Source organism: Pieris brassicae, chromosome 7 (assembly GCF_905147105.1).
Source record: "Pieris brassicae chromosome 7, ilPieBrab1.1, whole genome shotgun sequence".
Taxonomy (NCBI): Eukaryota; Metazoa; Arthropoda; class Insecta; order Lepidoptera; family Pieridae; genus Pieris; species Pieris brassicae.
This window is the reverse complement of record NC_059671.1, coordinates 8,168,641-8,191,036: the sequence shown is the minus strand read 5'-3', so window position 1 is coordinate 8,191,036 and position 22,396 is coordinate 8,168,641. Positions and strand designations below refer to the sequence as shown.

The 22,396-nt window shown below is 33.3% G+C and overlaps 1 protein-coding gene across 2 annotated transcripts in view; it reads right to left on the bottom strand.

Annotated features, from left to right (window-relative positions):
• Positions 1-22,396, bottom strand: part of LOC123711615 (collagen alpha chain CG42342) — a 160,240-nt gene that overhangs the window by 19,291 nt on the left and 118,553 nt on the right. The window lies entirely within an intron of this gene.

Sequence of the window (22,396 nt, the reverse complement as noted above, 5' to 3'; positions counted from 1 at the left end):
TGTCGCACAAAAACTCATTGTGTTGGCCTAATAGTTTCACCGTGCAACTCTCCCTTCGTCGTAGGTTCGACGTTCTACGTGCGCATTTAAGACTCGTATGTCGAATAAAAATATCGTGAGGAAACCTGAATACCTTAGAACCAAAAACATGGCGCATGTTGGGCATAGCAGGTTATCCTACTTGCCCATTAGTAAACACAAACAATCACGAAACACGAAGATCTAAGGCCCAGAGTTTGTATCGATATTGAATTTCTAAAGTCAAATAAAAATTCATGGTGGATCATTTCTGGTTTGTAGATGCTTTGTAGATGTCTTTGCTACGCGCTACAGGCTACGAGATTGTTTCTTTATTCTTAATTTTCTATTCTTGTTATATTTCTGTTTTCTTATTATTAAAATATTATCTAGTAAGATAAAGTATCAAAGGCAGCTGTTCAGTTTCCAATGGATATGTTTCAATTGTAATAAAATTTAATCTGGTGTCAGAGGGGACATTAGGCCGCTAGGCAAAGGGAGGACTGAGGGAGAAACATCGCCGAAAGCGCTTCTTTAATTAAATATCGAAGATTCTTTGTGCGTACTCAGCTGAACTAGAAGACCTCAATAATATACGTATAATGTAAAATATCACATTAAACTAATACTACCGTTTGGAACAAGAGCGTAAAATATTAGTAAATTGTAGTCTGCAAATATCTCATGCAGCACGCACCAGGTCGTGTTTGATTGCTCGTTTTGCTAAAGACAAAGGTGAATTATTAATTTGTCTCACGTAAGTATTATTTGTATAATAACAAGTTTATTAACTACTCTAAGTTATTTATATGTAATCGCGTAAACCAAAAAAAATTACACTGCGTACAATTTTTTAATTAATTTTAAATTTCTTGTACCCTACAGATACAGGCATCCCATCATCCTATTTTTCCGTTCATTTATGAAGAACGTGCTTTGGACAAAACTCAGGTTACCCAGATTGAACCTTCCGATAAAGGAACTAGGTCTGGATATCCATAGTAACACCTCACAGTTTTAATTTTTTATGAATCCATGTATTTCTTCCTCTTTGTGTTTAAGTGCTTGTCACATTAAATGTAGTGTTTTATTTTTCTTACGTACCAATGTATCAGTGGGCTGAGCGTTGGCAAGCTTTTGTTAATAAATAATAAAATAAAATAATTGTTATGTATGGATCGCTTTTGAAGAGCTTAAAAGGATTTAAAAGCACATATAACCTTTATACAATATCGCAACATAGGTGTGTGTATCTTACTTAAAGACGCGACATCCAGTTTCAGTTTTCTTAAAGCTTGGCTGGTCCCTGCTTTCAGATAAGCGAGTTAATCCGAGGGTGAAATATGTGTCTGTGCAAGGCGGGAGGAGACGGAATTGCGCACAAATCGAGTTAGCGCTAAGCATCATCGCGCAGCACTTCAAAAAGTAATCTCATTTTTTCCAAGCCCCTCCGAGCGACTAATGAAAATATTGTGTTTGGCGAAATCGAGCGATTACACGCAACGTGACAATTTTAGTCCACGTAAACGCCAATAGCAATGTTAGATGCATTATTTACATCGTGCGAATTTTCCCCACTTAAGTTACGATCGTTGTATAAAAGTTAGAACCAAGATTTGAACGTAGTTTGAGAAAGTCGATAGCCGATAAAGCGACTCGCTAACTTTACAGCCGTCAGCTGACAATTACATCTTATATCTGTGGGCAAGCTCCTCCGAACTTCGCATTGATAGTTGGCAAACTGTTCAAATGTTTATTGGACGCTAGACCGGTATAGATGATTCTGATAACGTTATCACATCATGATCACATTCTAAGATCTTTAGAATCATATAGGATTTCGTAGCGAAAAATAAATGAGACTTTTGTAAACGCTGGACTCAATAGCACGGCACTTTTCATATAAAAATGATATATTCTACGTATCTGAAGTGTATTTTTTTATTAATATTATAAGCATTGTACTACACACATTTATGAATAATTAAATACATTTAAAAACCTTTTATTGTAATAGCTTGCGGCTTTAAAATTAAAGTAGACGGTATTATAAAGAGAAAATTAAGTTAAACGTTGTTATTTAATACCGAGCGCATCAGCAAATTACATACAATTTCCGTTTTTATGAGATGCTCTTCGGCGTACAAAGGCCTTCATTAGGGTGAGTGGTAAAAAAGTCTCACCAAAAGCTCCATATGGTCACGTCGTAACTACCTACAGCGTAAACTATTTTTAATTTGTTTTGTATTCTTGCAGTATTATTGAAAATTTTATAACAAAATATGTTTTATTGTACAGATTAATAAATCAATAACTACGACTCCTATATAACAATAATGTGATATGCTAGCGCCATCTAGGGTGTAATAAGTGAGACGCAGAGATAACACAAGTAAAAGGGTTCCGTTGAGATAAAATCCTGCATACAGTGTGACTTTTTATGGTTTTGGCGAGTCCCCAAACAATGCAGTGTATTGTGTGTTAATGTAAACATCGACTTTAAGTAATAGGATGCTCAAACATAAATACTGGACCAGCGCCATCAATTCGTTTAAATTGTCAACCCATATTTAATTTACAGTTTACAAATTTAAAAGTGATTTTTGCAGTATTTAATTTCATAATTTTTATTTAGGAATATTAGATTCTCTATTTCATGTATAAGGTATTAGCGAAGAAATTGATGGTATGACAAACGTCACTTTTTGTGTTAATATATGGTATGATTTATGAAGTTGCGTCGCAGATTAGATTACCGCGCGTGTCAGAGAGCGCGCCTTGGCCCTCTTGACGATGTTGAGGGGAGGAACTGACTTAACGTTTGAATGTCCTCCTGCTTTACGGGGATTTTTATATTATCAAGGTAACAATTTATGATGTATGTCCATTTTGAGAAAACGGGAATTTTTAACGACAACGTCTAGTATGTTAAAATGTAGGTATTTTAGTGAAAAGATTTTAGATGTTTTTTGGTCCATCACGTTTTGTAAATAAACCCAATCAAACTGATTGGGTTAATTGAAGTAATTTGTTAAAATACTAATTATTATGTATAGCTTAGGTTAAGATACTCTTGAAGAGAAGCAATACAAATAATTTTTTTTTCAATTGTAGTACATTTTGTAAGAATATGTTGTTATTGTGAGTTTTGACAGGCCCGGCAATTACAATTTTTTTTTATTACACATTCAAAATGCACTTTACCTGATGTTAATATTTATAATTAATTTAAAATTATACAACCGTGAATCGACTGTATTGCATGCTATTTTTTAGGACAAGAGGCGTTTAACACATCTTTAAATTTGCAACACCGGAAGGATTACCAATATGTTGCGGACCTTTAAGGTACGCTTTTCTCTTGAAGGCTCCTAAGTCGTATCAGTTTGGAAATAACTGGAATAAAATGCTGTTCATGATTAAGTCATGGTCTATACCTTTCAATATATAATACTATAGCAATACAACTCCTACAACGTTTTTAGGATTGGATCTCAGATTTCTATATCTGTTTCTATATCTGGTTCTGTATCTGTTTTATGGTCACTTGTCATTCTAATAGGCAAGCGATCAGCCTTCTATTCCTGACACACGCCGTCGACTTTTTTATGTCAAAGGTAACCATTTTATTTCTTTACCGATTAAATGAATGTTAAAAGCGCACATAGAAATAAAGTCCATTGGTCCACAGCCGGGGATCGAAACTATAACCTTAGATGTGAGAGTCGCACGCTGAAGCAACTAGGCCAACACTGCTCTATACCTTGAATAGACATAATGTAAAATACGCATTTGAAAAACATAGATAAGATAAAATTGGGATTGCAAATATGAATCATGGAAATTTCCATTATATTTGTGTTGAGTTACGCCCGCATCATTAATATTATTCCTATTTTGCTCTTTCTGAGCAAATATTTACGTCGACATATACAATACGGTGTTACATTTATATCAGCGAATTATTTTGATTGATACGATTTTGGATTCGATCTTCAGGAACTTCAGATAAATAGATTTCTTTAATTGTTTTGCATGCAGTGTAATACATTTTATTTGTTCCAGTTGCACATTCTGTCTTAATAACAAGGCTAGCAGTTTCATTATTTTGATTATTGTATTGATATGATTCTGGATTCGATTTCCAAGAACATCAAATTAATTTACCAATAGCCTCAGATGTCTGTATTTGTTTCGTGATCATTTCTAATAGGCAAAGTTATCCATCTTGAGTGCCTGACGCACAAGTCGGCTTTTTTGGATCTAAGTCATGTCGGTTTCCGTACGATGTTTTCCTTAACCGTACGAGTGTTAAACGCGCACATAGTCAGAAAGTCCAAGCAGGTACTTACGACCCCAGGGATGAGAGTCGCACGCTAGTCATTAGGCCGACACTACTTTGCACTCTATAATTCTTTTAATTGGTTTAATAACTATGTTTGTTCAGCTTAGCAATATTTAAAACAAATAAACGACCCGGAATAATGTAGTGTTGTGAAGTATTGTTACGTTGCGTTACGAAAATACAAATCTTTATTTCAAATGTTTGTGTAGATATAGATTTAACAAACGCATATAGCAAGACCTTGCATTATTATAATGAAAAAAACACATTTTTATTTACTAATTATTTGAACTGAACAATTTACGCCAACAGCATCTGACTTTAAAAAACGCGAGCACAAAGTTTTTTAATCAAATGCTTGTCCCTCGGCAGTGGATTTGTGATGAACGATTAGCATTACAATCGCCCCGAGTTGTCAGTCGCATCTGACAGGCGTCACCATTCACAATACAAAATCAATTTTATTATTGCTAACATAACGGTATCAATTAGGGAAATGCTGAATGTCATTGTATGATACACTACATGTGCTCTGTGCATTATTTCGGGCGTAGTACGAAGTTCTATTCCCTAAAGCTTTTCTTGGTAAATATGGTAATGGTATCACGGACTTTTTGTAGATTAATGTCGTCTATAAGTCTGTAACAACTTTTCTCTATACATAACTATAACTGTTTTGAAATTATTATATACCATATGTTCATCAGAGATAACGTAGGGTTCCAATGGTAAAAAAAGAAATATAAAAAGAAATCAGACGTGTAGTTTTGTAGCTTCTTTAATGCAAACAAATTAATGAACAATCAAATCTTTCCTTTTTATAATATAAGTCTAGATGACTAGTTTTATTCGACTTAAAACATTTTCTGTTTATCAAGGGTTTTTAGGCTAGATAACATCACGTTGCCTAAATTGCCTGCGGTCTAATAAAACACTTATCATTAAATAAACTGTTAAACGCGTGACATAGGTAATAATTATAAATTTGTGAAAAAAAGACGGATTCTAATTCGATAAAGTACCCAAGTACACGCCCATGGGTGTGCAAATGAATTAAAAGTATAAAGACTTTAATATAAAAACGTTTGAAGCCTAACTATTGACATTCTTTTTTCAAATAATTTCGATTTTCAAACAGCCCAACAACGTAGACACATAGGCATTTTATTATTTCCTAGCATTCACTTTATACGTTTTTTAAGCAGGAATCAGTATATACGTATACATCGTGATCCTTGAGATCTCAATATTTATTGACGTGTAAACGCGGCGGAAATAAATATTGAGCATATTGACATAAAATCTAGATTTTCGTGATCCATAAATAGCTGTCAATATTTAGGATTTACTCAGAGTCAGATGTTGGATCAGTGTGTTACAAAATACGCCTACGTAAAGTATTTTAGTGTTTATGTTTATTCAAAAGTTAAAGTACATATCTGATTATGCAAATTTCTTGTTTTAATGTTCTACCCAATTATAACATTAAGGTAAGTTAAAGTTTGGCCTATATGGCATTACAGGCCTTACTTTTATCGTCCATTACAACGAAACACGTCTTCTCCGATGAATGATCTTCTGACTACTGACGATATTGAAGTCAATTGAAAGTGTAGTACGACCAGTTGATTCAATATACATTGAGGTATCGTGATATTGGATCGCGATATTTATTGACCATCTGTCACCTGCCATACAGTATTGTATATTATTTTATACATGTTTAAAAAAAATCTTATCTCACTTTCCCGCTCAAAGCACATTAAGATTGTTAAAAAAATCTAATGAATACATAACTATAAAATCATACAGATTTCCTACAACTTCAAGAAAGGAGCGTACAAATTCTTAAAAGGCCGGCAACGCACTCGAGAGCCCTCTGGCATTGAGAGTGTCCATGGGCGGCGGTATCACTTAACATCAGGTAAGCCTCCTGCCCGTTTGCTCCCTATTTTATTTAAAAAAAAACTAAAAAAAAACTAAATCGCTCATAGTAAGATGTCAGAAAGTAGTTATAACATTAATATTGCAGAGCGGAACCATTTATCATTCAGATATAACATCAACAGTTACCAACACGTATTATTAAAAGTTATTTTTCTATCTAAAATACATCTAGATTGAAATGAAATTACTTATTATACTTCAACAGTAAAAGTTTAAGGCGCTTTACATTTAAAACATATTTTTTAAAATATTGAATGTAGAAGACGAAACATGAAAATTTTATCGAATTTAGTCGGTTGGCATAGGAACAGCAAGTAAGGAATATCAATGAAAAAATTTAAATCTATAGGATGTTATTCTTTTAAAAATAGAACACTCACTGTATTTTGTACGTCAAAGCCGCACTGCGTTGATTTATCTCTATACGTTTACCTCAAGCGCTGGGCATGTATTTATGAGAACACGTAATTGTCTAGACTCCTAATATATATACACTCACGAACTGATTGAAGCCATTATCTTCAGAATGTAAAACAAAAGACGAAAGGATTGTAAGCTCCGTTCGATTGTGATTGGTTGACAGCATCTCTTCACCAATACGTGTTGACACGTAATTTGATGCGTTCCGTTTGACCAATCACAATCTAACGCAACGTCTCGTATTGCGTCTTTGGTTTTAGATTCTTATAGTATGAAAATATATAGTAGTCTGCTGTTAGACAATTCGTATACTTATTTAAAAACCTCTTTAGGTTAAAGAATATGTATCGTCTATTGATATTTCTCCGTAACAGGGATGAAATAAATTTGAATTCAGAATGTGGATATTGTTATTCCAATCACCAAAGAGATCCGGTTACGAACATTGTATCAAACTGTCACTGGCTGTATATAAATAATCGATGCGAAAAAACATTCTGTGAAAGGTAAACGCGCGAAACGAATATTTTTTTGATTGTTTCTTCAAATAGCGATGAAAACATTTTTTCTTAAAATCTTTAAACGTAATCTAAATACATTCTGGCCCGAACGACAAAATAATTATAAATACATGTTGTTATTATGTAACTCTAACTCCAAATCTACGCAGGTGGTCTCCACGGCGCCTACAAAATACCTCATAACATTTAAATCGACAAATAAATACATCAATATCCCATGGCTAGTGGGCTGCTGTGGGCTGCCGGACCAGCTTTCAGGTCACATTTATCAAGTATCACAATGTATGTCACATAAATTCTACGCAACCAAAATAATTATAACCCGATTTAGCTTTAACATTCCCTGGCTTTGAATTAATGTAAGTTCACAAATGATTTTAGTTTTATTACGGCCTTCATGTTGTACTGTTCATGGAGTGGGTTGACAAACTATTTATGAATGTTGTTTTTTTAGAAAAATATATTTTTTTTGAATTTGGAATTCGAAATTTGAATCAACGTAAAAGCGAACTTTTGGCACAGAATTTGTTTAATTATCACAAGGAATTCCTGACTCTATAGTAAAACGATTTACTGTTTCTCATATTTCTAAATATCTATATAATATAACACATTTCATGTATATAATATAAGTACCAAATTCGATTGCCTTGACGAAACTTTGTACGTGTTCAGCTAACCTCCAACTTTAACAGCCCGGAGCGATTTCAGTAGACTTCAGTAACAATAACTTAAAGCTGTTGTACATTCAGTACACGACTTATTGGTTGACCCAATTGTAGTTCTGGTTGTGTCAATTGTTTCCTTATTAACAACTAAAGGAAATTAACTGGAATAACATGTACATTCGCGTGAGAAAGTGCCATAAGCTTACGCCTTCCTTCGATCTTATCCGGACGACATCGCAACGATATCGAACTTGAGAATAAAGATTTAATTACTACCTGCAAGAAAGAAAATTAGTTCATTGGCAAAATGTATTTGGAAAGGTATGAGCTGATTTAAAGGTAAGAGCAGTATTGGTATAGTGGGTTCCACGTGCTACTCTCATCCCTGAGGTTTGATTCCCGGCTGTACACCAATCAGCGCATTTAACATTCGCTGAAATGGTGAAGGAAAACGTCGTGAGGAAACAGGCTTGATTTAGATCCAAAAAGTACAGTGTATCAGGAACGCCTGGAGGAGGCTGATCACCTACTTGCCCATTAGGTTGTCAAATGATCATGAAAAAGATACAGAAATCTGAGGCCCAGACCTAAAAAGGTTGTAGCGCCACTGATTCATTTTAAATTATGAGCCGATCGAAGTGGGGACATTTACGACGTATTTTTCGGAATTTTACGTGTAAAAATTTAGAATCTGGAATAAGCAAAAATGTGACTACTATTATTCAAGATAATTTGCTGATCTATCAACATACCGTTTATATATGAACAACTTAACAGCTTCAGAACGCGAGACCAATTTATGTATAAGATATTATTTTTTGTATTATATTAATGTATATATATTTTCCTCGCTTAATGAATAAGTATCGCAAGACACCAAGCAAATGCTACCAGATTTAAATGTAGGTACACTGCCACAGAGAAGTTTTTAAATTTGTTTTAATTTTCTGTTTATCAATTTTTATTGTAAAAACTTTATATTTATGTGTTGGATGTTATATTAATGACTTGAATAATAATGTGGAATTGATAAATTGTATTTATATTCCTACGTACGTTCCATTGAATACTAAACTTATTTAGTTAGATAGCATGTCGTGATTTCCGACTGTTATTTATTTCGATTTATATGTAAAATATATCAGCCTCATTATCAAAGTTTTTAGGGTACAATGTCTGTTGATATGGTCATAAAAATAACCTTTATTCGAGTACATAATCAGGATTTCATTAGGTCATTATGTTTAATAATGTTCACGACCTCAGACGGAGTGAAAGCCTCCTCCATATTCTTTCACTTGTCTCTCAGCGTCACCACCATTTTCTAATACTTCGCCCTTATTTTTTATTTTGTTTCAAGGGAAAGGTTTTTAACATTCCTGAAGGCAAGGTGCCTTCATTAAAACAATTATAAATAACTATACCTTATATTATGATAATACGAGATTTGCCTATTTTTATATGTTTTTTTAAATTATCTGAATGTAACACTTTTTTGCAAGTAAACAATTATTAGTATTAACCAGGTTCCTGGTGGGCGTCCTCTCTATTTTTGCTATGTCTATAAAGTCATATAAAATATAGCAATAGAAGATTACAAGAAATTCTGTTACGTTACATAATTTATCATGGAGAAAGAGGCATCAATGATCATGGCGTGATATCGCGTCGCGGGTGGCCCATTGCTATTTACATATTTATTTTCAATAAATGCCAATAAACCATGCATTCTATTGAGTTTTATATGAATTTGTCTAATCGATTGATAATATATGGTCATTTTTCATATTACATGTAGAATTTTATTTATCTGACTAAAAGTAAGGAAAGCCCACGTCATAATTTCTTGTCGACCAGTATCTATATTCGAAATACCAGTCGTAATAAGTCGATCAATAACGTTGTCAAACCTAGTAGAATTATTTATTAATATTTTTTATTGTTATTTATAGTTTTACAGTTTTACTGTTTCTTGATAATTTTCAGTACCTTAAGTAATATATATATATATATAATAAGTATCAGCCTTCAGTGCTTACTACGCGCCGTCGCCGTTTTGTATCTAAGGAAGCCAGTTTCCTCACGATATTTTCTTTCACCGTTCGAACGAATATTAAAAAAATTAAATTAACTAACCAAAATTTATAACCTGTATGTGTATACGTAATAAAATGGGAACACGGAAGTAGCAAATCAACTCCATAATGTCCTAATAAGTGTGAGTTTTCACGCGAATTAAACCATTAGGATCGTGAGTTGTTTGATACCTTTTAATAAAACAATTATACAAAAAGCACAACCGAATAACATTTATTGTGATAACTGGGAAACCCGAAAATATACTGTGACTAAAAGAAATTAATTTAATTGTATATAATTTGTTAACGCGATAAGCAAATAAAATTCACGCATAGGGACATTTAGCCCTCGACTCTGCGTAGTTAGTTCTCTACAAACCTTTACAATAACAAACAAAACAAAATCGTTTGAGAACTTGTTTTTTTATGGCGTTATAGTTAAATAATAATTCGATATAGAAACCTAATACATTGTGGTTGTATCAACCTTCAAGATACCAACGTACCAATTCTGTAACGGTAACGCACTTGCGAGCCCTCTGACAATATCTCACCTGATTTAAGTGATACCGACGCCTATAGACACTCAATGCCAGAGTGCTCGCGAGTGCGTTGCCGGCCTTTTAAAAATTGGTACGCTCCTTCGGTTCGGAAGTAATTCAGTGTGCAGCTGGTTCCATGTAGTGGTGGTTCGCGGCAAAAACTGCTTTAACAAACGCCTCATGGTTGATAAAAGGGTTGGGGCTGGGTAAGGAAGCATTGGTGCGTATATTATACCATATTTCACATGCCAATCCTTTCTACTTCTCGCGCTATCATTGTTCAAGTTTCTACTCCATATAGAAGAAGATACGAGATAGAAGATACAAAATACAAGGTAAAAATTGAGTTAATTAAAGTAGAAGGCAGCTTTAGTGTTTGAAACTGGAGCATTTCACACTTCTCAAGTATTCAAACATTCGAGCCTTGATCTTTAAAGTGCACACAATTATAAGCCGGTATGAAATGTAAAATAACATTAGTCAAGTGTCGGGAAAACCGAAACATTATCACGTAAAGCAAATAGCAAGTTGCACCTGAATGTTCCCGTCGAGTGGAGTACTTAGCGGGTGGGGAGACGCTCACTGTTAGGTTGTGACCTCACTGACAGATCCATATACTGCAAAATACTGCCCATAATAGAAAAAGTAAATGAATGTCTTCTAGTCGAGCAATTTTTTCGAGATGACAAAAATAACGAGTTTAGCATGACCAGACCGAGCCGTAACTCAGGTTTGACTCTGTTCTGGGAAAGCAAAAAACATCTATAGTGAGAGATTGTTAAGGTGCAAATACCTTAACATAACCGCGTCTTGTAAATGGACTTCCTGGTCAGATATTAGATAGATGTTGTGAAGCAACATAAAAAGAAAATTGACAAACTATTTTATATGCATTTAACGCGCTCCCATAGAGAGCAGTCACGTGTAATAACAAGTAATAATAAAAATATCATGATTTCGATCATATTATTATGTATAATAAATTTAAAAAATACTACCATTTTAAAAACTTCGCGCGAACTATAACGAGTGTGTGTCAAAATCCAATATGTTTGGCATAGGCGTAATTTGCTAGTTTTTTCACTCACTTTTAGTAGGTAAAAACAAATGACTTCTTCTGACGCTAGCTACCACCGTTTTAAAATAATTTTGTATTATTGTATAAGTTACGTACGAAAGGAACATCTGTAGGAAAAAGTACGTGTAAAATAAGTATTATAATTGTTATTTAAAAGGAATTTTAATAGTAGGTTAAGAAAGATTTTAATTCATGATAATCCAGCAACTATAAACTTAGGCGGTACAAAATCAAACACAACTAGTTTCCTCAATAATAATTAATCCAGTGTACCAGGGCAATAAAGTTAGCAGTTTTGTGTAAGCAATAAGTGATTCTAAGTAAGAATTCTTAAAACTTAGGTGATTTTCTTGACAACTGCGAGCTATCAGTGCGGTTTTGCCTTTACAGTAGAAGTCCCTGAGCGCTCACTTGACGTCTGTTTGCTGCCTGTCTGCATACATTTGCATTGAGAGCGATAGGGTCCAACTTAATTTGGAAGATTTGCGAGTTCCCGCGAGTGTTTTGTTTTATGACTACGACGCACGACTTCATTTCATCTTATAATTTTGGAAATATTTAATAGAAATTGCATTCCTCTTAAAGTATACGGTATACAGGGTTATACCAAATAACCTTATAGACTGTTTAGCGTACAGAAAACATAAGCTTGATAGTTTTAAACTTAATTTAAAAAAAAAACTGGTTTTCTTGTAATGTAATTGTAAATTAAATACGTTTAAAGTTATAAACTTTACCTTACTTTAACTAACCTTATCTATGTTTAAAAAAACTATAAAAATAATGTTAGGTTAGGTTAGTAATTTCTTAATAAAATTCTCAGCTTTAAGTAAACATTGAAAAAAAATGAATTAAATATGTGTTGCCGGTACTTATGTTTCTCTTTGTAACAGCTCGAGTTTCCGCTGTGATGAAAAGACATCAGACCAAGATGGTACTGTAGATGTTGCCATAGTAACGTTGTAAAATCGTAATCATGGTAATAAAAACTGTATCTGTCCAAACTCCATATATATATAATAAGACTTATTAAATTAAAATAAAGTGTTAAGTAAATGTAGTCAGCATATACTTTTATTTCATTACCGTTACTACTACGTTTACAATATATATATTATACAATATACACATTATAATGTGAAACATTAAATAAATTCCTTAGCGGGATCGTAGGGGGCAAAGGGGGCTCGTGGGGGGCTAAATGCGATTCATAATCGCGCGTCTCTGCGGGGCGTCACATTTACTCAAACAGCCTATGTTTTCTCGCAACTTCTGACGATTGTAGTTTCCTTTAGAATATAACCGGAAGTTGTAGTTATAGATCGTTACTAAAAATGTTCCAAAATCATTTTTGTTATAATCCAATGAGAGTTAGTGTTTTTATACTCTATAAACGACTTAATTTACTTGTCATAATAATACATCAATAAAGTCACACAGAAATATTATAATGAACGGTATGTTTATAATTTAATTATAGATTACGTCTTTTTACATCTTTTTGCCAATTACCTAGTCTAGCCTATACTGAAACAAAGTAAAGAAAAATCTATTTCAACAATATTTATATGTTTTACAGTGCATTAGTTTAATATATAATAATAAAACAATTTGAAATACAAAAAGCTTATCTTCGAATAAGCTTTTCTGTGTCGGTTTTACCGCTCTATTCTTTTTTTAAATATCAGTTAAGAAATGACTAGTACATCGCTTAAACAAGTCTACTACTAAGCTACAAGTCCTAAGTCATCTTTTAAAATATGCGACCTGGTTCTAGGTGTTATCTTCATCTCCCGAGATAAAATATTATGCTTTCGGACAGGATTTCTTCTAATTCTTCCCTTACTGTTTTGAGCATCTTTTTCGTACGAAGACTACGTGGACGACCAGTTCTTTTTCTGTGACAAACAGAGGAGGTCTCCTTTTACTTATTAATAGCCCGGAACACAAACATTTTACTAATACCAAGCCTATGGAGAGCTTTAGAAAATTGCATTTGTTTCCATACCCACTTTGTGTAATGCAATCTATTTCAATATCGCTAAATATGCAATGTATTGGCGCCAAAATGAGAAATCCCAATGAAGAATTATATAAAAATGACAAATTCTAAATCCAAATGTAAAATTTTGTTTATTTTCAATTGTGTATTTATGTTACATTCCTAAGTATGTATAAATTGAAACGCAACAGCGATTATGTACGGTATATATAAGTAAAGGAAGGGTTTACTTATTTAATTTTTGGTTTTCAGAAGTGAAGACAAAAGAAGAAATAGAGCATATTATACGACTAACATTATAGTATAGTGTAGAAGAAAGGAAAGTTCAATCGATCATAAATTTTTTTTCAATAAATTGTTTCTATATATAGATATCTTTTAGCATTACCACCTATCCTAACTTGAGACTAATAAGTAATTTAACTAATTTAATTTACTAAAAAACATATTTAAAATAAGAATGTGTCCAATAAAACTACTTACAATCTTGATTATGGGGAAGACTCTTGTGTTCTATTTTAAATCCTAAAATACAAACATTTAGCAAACAAATATCTTCAACAGTTGTATATTTAAACACATATGACGCGTGGAAATATTAAAAGGTTGTAGTCGTGCTAAAAAGCAAAAGCTTTGCACATAAAATGGGGGAGCAAATGCGATAAACGTTGCGCACCGCGCATACGAAGTGACCTGTCCTGTGTACTGCGATAACAATTAGCCAATCTCGTTAACATTCGTCTCGCGGTCGCGGCCATTACTTCATTTAGTGGCCACTTCCAGGCCATTGTGCAAAGATTTACTGATATTTTAATTCAAAATCTTTGATGTTTTTAATGCTAATCAACTTTCCCTTTTCAACGAGCTACTTCGGCTACAGTTTGTTAAACGCCTCCGTAGGCATCAACGTGCTTCATGTTTGGCTACTACAACTTATTGAAGATTTAATTATAAATGAAGGAATATAAGACATATATGTATAAAAAGGTTCAAACATTTACAAAAGGAAAAATAAATTTATAAAAAACGTGTGTGTACTTATGTACACGCGTTAGAAGTTATACTTCTTTGGCATAACAATATAAAACTCTTTTCAATTTTTTTATCTCCCGCCTTATTCTACATTTATAGAAAAAACGACACTATCAATAGAAAAAACTAAAATGTTGACTTCAGGGTTTACTTTTACATTTAACTAAGTAAAACCTAATTCAGGTGTTTTGTGATGGTATGAAAGTGAGGGTGTGTGTGTGTGGGAGGTTTTCATGTTTAGCGCTATAGAAATTCTTAATACTCCTTTTAACCATATTTCACAATAGCTTAAACAAGTCGAGGCTTAACAGTTTACTATATATAGGAGTTATATTCTGTCAAGTGAACATTATTATTATATTGTTCATTTATAAAATTCCGTCTTTATTAAAGTCAATAGCTTACATTTTACATTCATCTGTTCCAATCACAAGCAAAGGGAAAGTCACGCTGTTTTGTCTTTGATTTTACGTTCTTCAACGAATAGGTTTTCAAAAGTTAAGCGAGAACATTCTAGAATTCACTATGAAAAGTTTCACTTGTGATAAACATTAATAACAACACGTTTCAAATTGAAGGTGCTGTGTCGTCGGAAGTACAGACAGTTAAAACTTAACTCATTTAAGTCGTAAATAACATTTGTTAGCGGGTTAGGCATTGGAGCCTTCTTTCAACGCAACGTATAAGAATTAACAAATACATTTAGTCGTACGTAAAGTATAATATCTTTGCTAACGTAATGTAACGGAACATTAGTTAAGTTACGTTTAATGACTTTATTTCTCAATTAAGACAAAAATGTCACTTACATAAGAATAATACTTTAGATTAACATTACATTGTTGTCGTTCCTAAAATAATCACAATAAACGATAGCCGTACATGCAATAAACTTAAAAGTAAAAGTAACCAAATACATTAATAAAAGTTAAATATAAGAAATGAATTTAAAAGTAATTTTGTCTAACATATTCACTTAGCTTCGATTTTAATGAATTAAAAGAAGTAATATTTTTCATATTTGTGGTTAGTTTATTATACAGCTTTGCGCCTTCGTAGGTAAACATTTTTTTGCCGTAGTTCTACGTATTTTAGGAAATGCAAGATAACTCGTTCCACACATACTTGAGTCACACGTTGCGGTTTGGAGAAAGTTAGACTGGTGTGGGGAGAACTTTTTATAATTTTTTTGACAAGAATACATGTATTATAAACATAAAGTTGTTTTAAATTCATTAAGTTTATATCTCCATATATATTTATGGTAGGTGAAAGATAATTATAATGGAACAGTATTTTGATAATTTTATTTTGCAATGCTTGAATGTTGGTTAATTTTGTTCTGGCGGCGCTGCCTCATACTTCAATTAAATAAAGTAAATGAGGCTTGACCAACGTGTTGTAGTCGTGTAGATGTGGGATACACCGAGCTATGTGTCAGCTCAGCTATAAGTGAACAGAGCTTAGATCTGATGTGCTCAATTTGTGTATACCACGTCAAGCCGATATCCATTCTAAGACCGAGATATTTTTAAGTAAGTTACATAAACATATATATATATATTTTAGTTAATAATTAGAAGCGTAAACTAAATGTTACTATAACATTCTCGGTCCGATAATGTCCAATAGGTCGGCTACACTTATATTCTTTATAGGTAACATAAAGAAAAAAGAAGACTCCAATAAGTCAAGATAGTTTTTATTTGGCAAGCGTCGCAATCACTAATTTTATTACTAACCATAAGCTCAAGTTTTAAACGATTAAAATCAGATGACACCCAGGTTCAAACAGAGTTTAATTTAGCATACATCTGAACATCCCTCTTACACACCGCCACCGAACTTAACTCTGGTAAAAATATAAAAAAATACAATATTTACGAGTTACGAGCGTTCATTAGTTGCCCGAATTCATGTCAAAACACATACAATTATAACAAAAAAGTCAGTACAATACACCCATAATTACGAAATAGCGAGATATTTTTCTTTTTTATTGCTGTGGTTGATATCCTAAGCAAGAAAACCGTGTGCGTAAGTTGGTGAAATAATAAAATCAGATCCTTTAAAGGGAAACCGACAAATTCGAAATGAATTCTGATGAAACTTTTTATTTCAGAATTTAGTTAGAACATCTGCCTAAAACTATGATAATAACGAAAATACTTAACAATATCACTTTGAAATACTCAAATGCGTAAAAGAATAACAGAGGAACAACAGTCCACATTTTATACAAATAGAACTTCCAACAAATTTCTTTTTTAAGATATTTTTAGTTATCTCCCTTTGTTATACCTCTTAAGACTAAAAGCCGAAATTATGCGGTTTCAGAAAAGGGAAATTACAGTAAATTAGAAAAACCTTGAAGAACAAAGGTTCCAGCGGGAGTCACAATCACATTTGCTAAATTTGACGAAAGACAGATACGGTCTGGCTGCAACGCGCCAAATTTATTATTTGTTTTCTTGTTCTGTTATATCTGTCTTTTGTAGCCATCTAAAAACTTCTTACAATATTATTCATATAACTTAACGTTTCTCCGCTTCTATTGTCTTTGATACTTACGTAAACCAAAGATAACATCTAACTATTAAATTCGATTGCTTATAAGCTCAACGCAATATCGTGGCATAGTAGCATTCACTCTAGCTTCTCTGAACTGATTGTCACAATGCTTTCGCTATAATATAAGTGTTAAGCGTTTGTAACTTTATTTTTTACGACTTTTTATTTCAGTATATCTAGTACAGCATGGCGTAATTATAATATAATCGTGGCGATTAAAACGAGTAGCGGAGTTTCTTGCCAGTTCTTCTCGCCCGCTCTACTTGATTTGGGATCTGGTATATAATAAAATATAATATATTTAAATAAAATAATTTGTAATGGGACATAGTTACTAATGTTAAAAATAAAGTTGGATTTAATTAAATCTGAATCTCAAAGGTATCCCAATATTGCAAGTAATCTCGACTTCGGCAGTATCATGTCATAATCCTTTTGACAAATTGCGTCATGGCTAACATTTTTATTATAACATATATTATAGTATATATTAATTTACAGAAGATTTATACAATTTAACTACTTGTAAAGTTTAATATGAGTTGTTTGAAAGAGCATTAACTCAAGTGGGGTGAATGTGTGTCGTCGTGCAAAATATCTGTTTATATGTGTGCGTGTCGGTAAGTAATAAGAGGTGTTCGAGTCGAAACGATCGCGGTTTTACAATAAAAAGTTTCCGCCGACAGACTTACCAAGTTTGACAAACAAATGCATTAACAGGCACCGAGGAAAATCAGGGTGTATTAATTACATTCAAATGAGAAGTGACATAAGCGCTACTTTCAAAAGTTTTATTGCCCTAATATAATCGTTCTCAGATGAGAGAAGTATGCTAAGCTTACGAATAAAGATATATATGCAATTTTATATTCCACAGCTAACTATTGAAAAACGTGAAAAAAATTCAGTAATTTCAGTACAAATATATTATTAGACAGTAAAAAGTCTACAGTAAAAATCTATTAAATCTTAAGCAAGTTGCAACAATTAACAATATAGGAATAATCATACGCACAAAAGAAACGTTAATGCCTATATATTTCAGAATGTCTTTTATCATCTTATCAAAAATAATTACGCATGTTTTGTAGCAAGCTGACGTTCGTAGCACCGTAGCTCAAGAGAACTGTGTCCTCTCACCAGTAGCATTATTGTGATTGTGTTTCCATGTCACAGTGTCGCTATTCAAATTGTATCCTACATCGTTTTATTACGCTATAAATGTATCTATTATGATAATTTACGACCGTTTGATAAATCACGTATTTCTAACGTTTATTGTCTGAGTAGATAATTTGGAGGTTGACCAGTCACGCCGAAGGGGTTAGTGGGTGTTGTTTTATGCAAATCACGCTCCCTCGAACTTCTCAATTTGTCCAAACAGATTGTTTTCGCGAAAATTCAATTGAAATTTATCTGAGCGCAGTTAATGAAGGGCTCACAATATTGGCAAACATTTGCATAGCACTCGCAAAAATTGCGTTTCGCCTTCTTTTTCCCCCCTTGCGTCACGCTATTTCCTCAAACGGCTTCGTTTTAAACAAGCTGGGATTTTAAAGTGCATCCGGAGCCCGGAAAATATTACTCATATTTTATGTAATATTGCTTCTATTATAAGAGATAAAGTAAACCCGTGCATACTAAAGTTCCTTTCTTGAAGAACGATAAATATAATAGGTAGACACATCAAAATTCATTAACATACCTGTTCCGTGATCATTCCTAATAGGCAAGTAGGTGCTCAACCTCCATGACTGACACACCGTCGCCTTTTTGAGTCAAAGGCTGGTTTCATCACGATGTTTTCCTTCACCGTACGAGCGACTGTTAGAAAGTCCATTATTTACAGCTGACGGTCGAACGTACGGCGGAGCTTTGTGCATCACACGTTGAAATCACTAGACCACTGCTCGCTTAGGCCAAAATTCATTTACCGAATTAAAAGCGATAACGCTTTTGTGAAACAAAGTCTAGAACTTCTATTAAACTATGTTTGTTATTAATCAATACTTGCAGATTAGAAAGCTCGCTAATACAATTGATAAAGTTTTTTACTTATGTAACTATAATAGTTGAGTAGAACGCTTAGTATTCATTAAGTAACCGGTCGTTAATTGAAACTGTAAAGTTTTTGATATCTGCAATAGTGATCAAGTTTGATTTATCAGTTGATTAGCATGCATTACTCTGCGTCTTCGGAGACGTGCTTTGCAGGATCTTTTGGAATTGAAGTGACCGATAGGGTTTCTTTAGTCATTTCATTTAATAGTACGCCGGAAAATTTTGGTTCAGTTCGCTTAGGTCAAACAAAATTATAATTAACCAAGGGGAAACAATCAAAAACAATAAGCTTTTTGACATGATTTTGAATTTACAGTGTATTAAAGCGAAAGGTCTTGGGTTTGATCGCGGCCTTTCATAAATACAATTTTAAATTACGGTATGAATTAAACCTATTGCAAAATTAATATTAACGCCATCTATAGTCGTCATGTTAGTATTTTTAGCAAATTCACGAATTGTGTCCTATTGTTTTTATTTCCCTATATGTCACCCAGATGTTTTTTTAAAACATGGGGCAAACGGGAGGCTCATCTGATGTCAGTGATAGCCCATGGACACTCAATGCCCGAGTTGCGACTCGCGAGTGCGTTGCCGACCTTTTAAGAATTGATACTTTTCTTGAAGAACCCTAAGTGGGTAGTTTGTCCTAAATAGTAGTGGTGCGCCGCAAAAACGCCCTTAAAAATGTTATATTGTGGAACGACGGTCGTCGAGGTGATACCTATTCACTACTTTCCATACTGTACGCTCTTTTAATTATTTCATCTATTAATTAATTAATAGATACCTTAAATGCACAGCGACTTAAATATTATAACGACAGTAGAGGTTCTCTTAAAAGCCTTTACAAAGTTGTCTTGCTCTGGGACCATATCGCATCACGCAAAGAACTCGCTCTGTTTATCTCCGGCTGTAAAGAATTACGCCGCAAGCTGACGGAATATTAAGTGGCATCTCGCGCTTTGTACTAAAATGTTTTTAAAGATTTGTTTTCACAAAACGAGTTGGCACTCGGGGAATATTTTTCTATATAAAGAATGTTATAAGAACAAAGACGTACTTATGGCCTTCTTAAGAACGATGTCGTGTTACTTATTATTTTATCGATTTATTATAAATGCGACTAGCATTGGGTTTGCGGTTCAATTTGTTTCAATTAAATAATAATCTCGTACTTGGCGCTGGGCAGTAAATATCAACAGCTGTCTTTGATATCTAATAAAGCTAATAAGGAGAAATGACGCACAAATATGTCTGTTTAATATATCACTTTATAAAGGCTTCTTCGAGTTCTAATGTTGAAATTGATAATGTTTCGATTAATAGGCAAACTTAATGGCTATCAAACTATTTAGATAATCCTTCCTAGAAGTTACACTGCCGTGTAATGCTTGATTGATTGATCAAGAGGTGATTATTTGGAAAGGCAAGGTGAAGGTGCCTTTACGCACTGCCTGGTGAGTGGGAGATATTTACCATAAGTTTTGACAATAATTATAAATAACGGTTCTTATTATGATGACATTATGACACTTGCATGCCTGTTTGTATACGGCCGACTGTGTGACGGTTTTTTTATAATTAATAAATCTTAATGTACCTTTCTTGCAAATAATAGATTTATTATTATTATTAATAATTAATATCAATTTCATGGGCACAAATATAAGGGCTGACGAGTAATGATGTGAATACAATACAATTTGCATGTTTCAAAGCAATTGTCGGAAAATTGAATAGAACGAAGTAGTTGAATGACATACATTGCCGAATGTCCTACATTAGGACGGTGCATAGCTTTCTGTAGAGCATAATGAACGCCGCGCCTAGCAAAATTGTCGTGTTACCGGAAGCTGTTCAGTGGAGCAGTGGAGCGGTAAATACAACAAAAGCAAGTGTGGACGCGAGACGCATTCCAACGGGACAAGTAGGACACGCGTCGCGTCGCATTCCCTACTTCATATTACGTACTAACATAGATTAGAATAGAACTTATGGGGTATGTCAATCTAGATTAGTTCTGTCAAAATCAATTATCAATTAGTTGTTTTAGAGGTTTCATATTAATTCGTCGCCGTTTTGTTTAAATATAGTACATATTTAACATTGGTTGGAGAACTCGGTGAAACAGATCGTAGTTGGTAACACAGAAGGCAAAAGATTACGGTTCCGTTCACCAACCAGATGGACCGATTGTTCTTAGTATACACTGTCAAAAGAGAGGCGCTGGACAAAAACCGGTGGAAACAGATAGTCCGTTCCAGGTGCTTCGTTGCTGACCGAGAAGATCAGACATGAGCTGCCGATTGAAGAGAGAGAGAATGAACTATAGAAGGTAGAAGTATTTACCCAAAAGGTTCCATACTGTAGAACACGAACTAATGGAAATAACTATAACTAACGTATAATAAGTGTATATTTTATTTTAGTTTTGATCTTATAGACATATACAGGGTGTTCCCTAATTATTATTGTAATTATAGTATAATATAGGTCTAGTTATTTCCAGAGTTCCTATTGCTAGCGCTTACGGATAATGGGTTGGGATGGGATTATAGGTAAGAGGCCTTACTTTCTTGATTGTTTATGTGATAGACCTCTGTCCCCAAGTAGGAAAAATATACTAAAAATAGACTATTATTTATAAGCCTGACGTTGCAAAAATACTTATTATTTGTCCATATCTTAAAAAAAATCTGTGCATATACACACGTAAGAAGTGAAACTTCTTTATCACCTTATTTTTGAAAAATTATGATCTACTATATGCAACTTTACAGAAATTGGTCAAATAAAGTTAAATAAGATAAAGTTTAACAAAAGGCTTTTAGTATCATAGACATGAATACAAATAATACAATTATTTCATTTTGCCTTATTACTACTAAGATAATTACAGAATTTCATTAATTCTAATAGAATTATTACTATCATTAGTATATACTATCGTTATCGTTCATTTCGTCAACCGTGGTAGGGATAAGAAAAAGATGACGCGTAACCGAAAAATGTGACGGTATTTTTTTTTACAACACCGATAAAGAAGTTTCACTTCAAAAATCATATGAATATTATAATATAAGTTACTAAGCGATCTAGTGACTTATAAG